Source organism: Scylla paramamosain, chromosome 27, assembly GCF_035594125.1.
Source record: "Scylla paramamosain isolate STU-SP2022 chromosome 27, ASM3559412v1, whole genome shotgun sequence".
In the NCBI taxonomy this organism is placed as follows: Eukaryota; Metazoa; Arthropoda; class Malacostraca; order Decapoda; family Portunidae; genus Scylla; species Scylla paramamosain.
This window is the reverse complement of record NC_087177.1, coordinates 1,876,442-1,882,500: the sequence shown is the minus strand read 5'-3', so window position 1 is coordinate 1,882,500 and position 6,059 is coordinate 1,876,442. Positions and strand designations below refer to the sequence as shown.

Here is a 6,059-nt window from a genome sequence, read left to right as displayed (position 1 = left end):
ACCTCCATCAATCACTGTATCCATTATCACCTGTGGCATTCTCTCTCTCTCTCTCTCTCTCTCTCTCTCTCTCTCTCTCTCTCTCTCTCTCTCTCTCTCTCTCTCTCTCTCTCTCTCTCTCTCTGACACAAATATAAATAAGCAAACAATGGAAAAATTTAAAAGGACCACAAAGAACAAATGATGCAAACACGATTCTCCGTAAAAGAAAGGAAATAATAATATATACAATTATACCAACAAAAAATAATCTTGCGTCGAACATTTGTATACAAGAGAGGTGAATAAAACCTGTGTGTTCGTGAAGGTCTATCAATTGAAGGGAAACAGTGCAACAACAATACGAGGCTGTCGCTTGCATGCAGAGGAGGAGGAGGAGGAGGAGGAGGAGGAGGAGGAGGAGGAGGAGGAGGGGACGGTGTGTTGGTTCTAAGGGACACAAACTTGTGATGTGATTCTGGTGGTGGTGGAGGCTGTGATGGAAGGGATGAACATGAGCTGTGGACGAAGATGGTGGTGGTGGTGGCGGTGGTGGTGGTGGTGGTGGTGGTGGTGGTCAATAGGAGAGGCTTTGGGAAGGCTGAAATGGAGATTCTTGTTGGAAGATAATTTGCAATGACTGTCTGACTGCCTTCTGATAGATTTTCATTTGTATTCTTTTCCTCCTTCCTTATTTATGTCCATTCTCTTACGTCCTATCTTCTCAGTTTTTCGTTTTCTTGTTTTTATTTCTCTTCCCTCTCCTGTTCCGATTGGCCTCTTTTCTCTTTTCTCCCTAACTTTTCTCTCTCATTTCTTATCTCCCCTGTTTCCTTTTCCTTTCCTTTCCCTCCTTTCCTTCTCTCTCTCACTTTCCATTTCTTAGTGTTTTCTTTCCTTCACAGTCACTATCTCAATTTTTTCTTTCTTTTTTTCCTTTTACTCCTTTCATTTTCTTTTCTACACTCCCTTTATTTCCTTCCTTTCCTTTCTTTCCCGCTCAACTTTTCCTTTCTCCTCCCCCCATTCCTCTTAATCTCCCTTTCCCATTCTATTTCCTCCCGTCCCTCGCTTCCCCTTCAGTCACTCGCCTTCAGACACATTTATATTCCGCTGAACTTGAGAAATCATGATCCTGCAGAGAATAGAATAAAAGACGCTTTTGCTTATTCCTCCCCCACAGGTTAATAATTCATGAAGGACTCTTATGTCGATGCATCATCTTGAAGCCTCCCATCTGCCAGCGGTCAGGGTGAGGAGGCAGGCACGTCGGACAGTAGTGCCGGCCGTGAAGTGTGGCGGAACGGATTTAACGGGTTGCCGGAAGGTCTGCGCGCCCTAAAGGTTGTGAGTTCGATCCTCATGATATTTTTCGTTGTTTTTTAAAGAGGTTACGCGTTCTCCTAGTCTAAACTGGCTTCATATAGGCTATTCATTGCGACGTCCTAATTCTAATACCAGTTAGTTAGCAGAACACAATGCGGTGTTTTCAATTGGGAATAGGTAGTTTCTGTATATTCAGTCACTGATGCGAAAATGGTTGCCTTTCAATGCGCTGATTGTTTCATGGGAGGTGATGTGAAGTATTGTGACCGTAGGAAGACCACAAGGAAGGGGAAGGGAAGCTGTAGTGTAACTAAAGTAGATAATATAATTTTCAGGACGTGTTGTGTCTTGCCTGTCGTCTAACAATGCAGAGTGACGGTAAGCTTTAATGGTGGTGGTGGTGGTGGTGGTGGTGGTGGTGGCTGATGGCCGGTAGGGACGGAGGATACCTAGCAGACAGACACGGAGGCGCCGCACTACCAGACGCGCTCCCGACCCAAACTATACTTTCCGGTTTCTCTTCCGAACTGCATGGTCTCTAATCCTGTAAATCCATCAGGCGCTTTATGTCTTCGCCCAATGGTGATTCTTTTCCAGGTCCGGGAAATGCCCTCCATTTGTTTTTCTTTCAGAAGAAAATGAAGTTTGGTCAACTGCGCAAGAAACATTCAGCTGCTCATTTGTCGCATTGGTTGAGCAACAATACTCCACCAGCGGCGCGGGACATCCGGCTCGGGACACCCGGTTCGGAACTCCGCCAACACCTGAGAGAGAAAATTTATTTCCTTCCCACGCTGCTGAGAACGAAGGTTTTCTTATATTTATACTGTTGCACAGTTAAATCCAGTAGATGAACTGACAGGGTAGTACGAAAAAAGTGTCAATGCTTCTCCGTAAAGAAGACCTGCCAGAACAATTTGCCAGGATCAGTTTGAGACGCGAGGAACGGCGCTGTTTGTCACGCCATGCAAGGACGCGTGTTGTGTTATCGTCTCACGGAGACCTCGAAGCAGATTTTCATGTCTTTACAGTGGCGCCGCTGGGAGGCTGGTCGAGGCCACACAGAATGGCAAGGGAAACATTAGCCTGGGTGAAAGTTGTGTAACACGGAAAAATGCTCTCTTTTTTTGTAGTCTTTGTTTTAGGGAAGGCAGAATTTTTTGTTTAAATGAAAGTACAATTGACTGAGCCGAATGGACGCCCACCACGTCACACATCGCTCGCTGATCGCTTCCCACAACGACCCTCGCCTCCCACCCCAGTAACCTTCACTCTCACACGCTGAGTGGGTGTCAGTCCTTCACGTACAAACCACAACCCACAAGTTCTACATATATACATTCCTTTAATAACTGAGGATGTTTATAAACTGACTCGTAACAACAGTTACTTATAGAAAAATAAATACGTTACATGTAGACGAGGGCGAGTAAGTGTACCTTTGTGTCCAGAGGAACATTAAGAGGAAGTCCAAATGATGGAAATCAATTTAACTTTTGGAAGTGCCGTTAAAGTGTCCAAGTCGTAAAAGGAAAGATGACTGCAGAAGGCAGACTGTTCCCAACTTTAACAGTAAGTCTGATCGCTCTTACCAGTACTGCGATGAGAGAGGGGAAAAAAAGTTCCTCAGTTCATCTTGACATTAAAGTTGAGCTTACTCGCATAACTGCTATGAATTACGCGGCACGTACGCACCTTCGATTTAACGAACTCTGCATGAAGTCTCCTGTTAATCTGAATATACGAACAAATAAAGTGCTGAACAGGTGAGCAACGCAATTAAAGTGAATAACACGTAAGCGAATGTAACAAAACAGTCGTCATTCATCTGCTCCTACTCCTTCTCCACCTCCTTTCTCCCCCTCTCCTCCATCTCTCCCTCTTTCCCTCCTCTTCCTCCTCCTCGTCGTCGTTTTCCACTTCAAAAGGATTCCAATTATTCCATTGACTGCCTAATAAGCCATACTACACGTACGAGTATGTTAATGACTGCCTCTCCGCCAGTCCAAAACAACGGGTATATCCGCTGGGACCACTAACATAACAACAAGTAACTCCTTCACACTCCTCTGCCTCCATACGATTAAATTTACTCTCTATAAGTCTCAAGTGAAGCGTGCGTGTTCATTGTGTGTTGTAAACAGTTTAATGGGTAGTGTGTGTGTGTGTGTGTGTGTGTGTGTGTGTGTGTGTACCGATTTCAGGTGGTGATCTGGAGAATTAAACAATAGTAGAGTGTCAGGTGGAATGGGATAATAGGGTGGAAAGGGTTAATGGGATGGGATGGGGTGGGGTGGTTTAGGGTGTGGCGTTATGTGGCGTGACTTGGGTGTAGCTTTGTTCGGTGTGGCGTAGTGTGATTTGACAGTGATGTAGCGTTCCGTGGTGTGGTCTGCTGTGATGTGGTGTGACGTAAGTAGGTGCATGGTGTGGTGTGGGTCTCGTGTGTGTGGTGAGGTGCAGCAAAACATAGTGTTGTGTGGAGCGCTGAGGCGAAGGGATGTGGGATGTACCAAGGTCTTAAGCAATGCTCCTGCAAACACCATTCCTGCCAAACCATTTCAACAATATGAAAAGGCAAAATAACTACCATCATAACCTTTACATTGTACCTGAAACGTTGCCAATTTGTCACTTGCCATTGCTTTCAGCGCACGCAGAGCAAGGTGAGACTTGGTGTGGCGGCTGCGACGAGGAGCGGCACGGGTACTTGGTTAGGCAGCAGGAGTTGCAGTTTAGGTAGGGGCTCTGCGTGGCTCCTGAAGGTCTGAGGCGTTTCTCGGCGTCAGCAATGGCCATGTGCAACCTTCACAAGCAGCGATCATTAAACCTTCGTTTGCTACATTTACCAAATCTACAATTCAATATACGATTTAGTTAATCCCATACAAGACGAAATAAGCTGTAATTTGATGTATTACACACCAGATTACGAATTTACCTCTAGTGAAGAGCAGTGGTAACTTCACCCTTCCCTCAGCACGGCCTGGCGACCGCTAGACAGCCGGGCCTCGGAGGGTGGAACTTCTTCATAGAAAACCGAAACAGTTCATTTGTGTTGCCTTTACGTACTTCAGAACAATTTCAGATCAACATCAGGTATGTATTTCTTTAAATTAAATATTAAAGTATAAATGCAACAAGAAACCTTCAAGAATCTTTACACATTTTCTCTCTCCGTCGGACAATAAAATATCTAAGGCAAAATACATGGAAATGCAACTGATACCCACTTGAGTTTCCTCCTTCCGAAGTTCCAAGTTTCGAAACATTCTTATAACAAACGATTTCCTGCATGCGAATCTCATCTCGACTCAGGTTTGTGACGAAGGGTTAAACGACTGTGTCTGACAGCAACTAACAGCTATTGTGCGGTTTTAATATATGAATCCTGGTAATAGAGGGATTTAACTATTCCTGAATCATGTTGTGTGTGTGTAGTGTGTATTGCCAAAGTTGAGTAACTCGCTCATAGTCTCACGTTAGAGCAACCAACCAATCCTACGCATTTACAATAATACACACGTCAACACCAACGGCACTTACTGCAGGGAAGCTAAATGTTACAGATCAATTCATTCCCAGTACTGAACGCGCTGCTACAACAATAAAAAAAAAAAAAATCAGTGACCGTTCCTCTTGTACTGATGAGCGCCCGGGAACAGAGGAACAAGGAACAGAGAACAGGGCAGAAGGACAATGAGAGCAAGTAGAGGCGGAGGAATAGAAGAGCGGTGAGTGGCGGTTCAAGACTTCGATCTTAGACTACACAGCGGGAACAACACTAAAACAACCGCACCACAGTAATATCAATCAAGTTCTTTTGTCTTTATCATTCAGCCAAGTATGAAAGTCTCTCTCCCTTCGCTGTCTGAAGTACTGATACACACTCGCTTGTCTCTGTTTATCCTTACACCCAAACACTATACACCTCTTACTATCCATGTGAAATTGTATATTTTCCTCCTTTTTTTCGCCTCTGAGCTAACGACGAACGTTCTGATCTCGTTCGCTAACCAGTTTAAGATTTTTATGCTTCCCTTATCATGTTTTCTTAAGGAAAAAGATTAGCATTTCTTTCTTCTGACTAATGACCATCTATGTGTTATCCCAGCCAGGCATGAGGCCGGGACGAGGAAGGAGAGGGGAAGGAAGGGGACAAGAACGGAAGAGAAGGGAGGGAACAAGAAAGGAAAAGAAGGGACTGGAACGAAAGGGAGCAGAGAGGTAAGGGAGAGAAGGAATAGGAAGAGAATAGAATTGAGAAGAAGAGAAGGGAAGGGAAGAAAAGAACGGATGGAAATGGAAGGGAAGAAAAGTGAAGGGTAAGTAAAGGATGAGAAAAGAAGGGAAGGAAATGAAAGAGAAGAGAAGGGAAGAGAAGAGAAGAGAAAAGAAGAGAGAAGAAAAGGGAAGGGAATGGAAGGGAAGATTAGGGAAAGGAAGCGAAGGACAAGACAGGGAAGAAGAAGAAGAAAAAAATGAAAAAAAATGAAAAGAGAAGCAACAACACCAAGAACCATGAAAAATTATCTCCTTTTCTCACAAGCAAAATATTTTCCTCTTATTTCATCACTATTTAAGGGGCCCGGTGAATGTCAGGCCTCCACCGCTGGCTGGCACGACCCCAAGTGGTAGCGGCTTATAGGAGAATGCCCTCCAGCTACGTATCACAGGTACCGGCCCTTTGACGTCGCGGGCCATTGGGGAACACTGAGGAATATATCGAGCTCCATTCAATAATATATCAAGGT

At 44.6% G+C, this 6,059-nt stretch overlaps 1 protein-coding gene and 1 long non-coding RNA gene across 3 annotated transcripts in view; both read right to left on the bottom strand.

Moving 5' to 3' along the window:
* Positions 1-4,387, bottom strand: part of LOC135114026 (uncharacterized) — a 16,400-nt gene extending 12,013 nt beyond the window's left edge. The window contains exons 1-2 of one of the 2 annotated variants that reach the window (XR_010275181.1): positions 4,247-4,387; positions 3,918-4,111 (exon numbers count right to left, since the gene is read on the bottom strand). This is a non-coding gene — a long non-coding RNA (uncharacterized LOC135114026). The remainder of the gene's footprint in view (positions 1-3,917; positions 4,112-4,246) is intronic. The other variant, XR_010275180.1, reaches the window with a different exon arrangement.
* The window catches only part of LOC135114024 (trichohyalin-like), a 188,426-nt gene that overhangs the window by 109,002 nt on the left and 73,365 nt on the right, over positions 1-6,059 (bottom strand). The window lies entirely within an intron of this gene.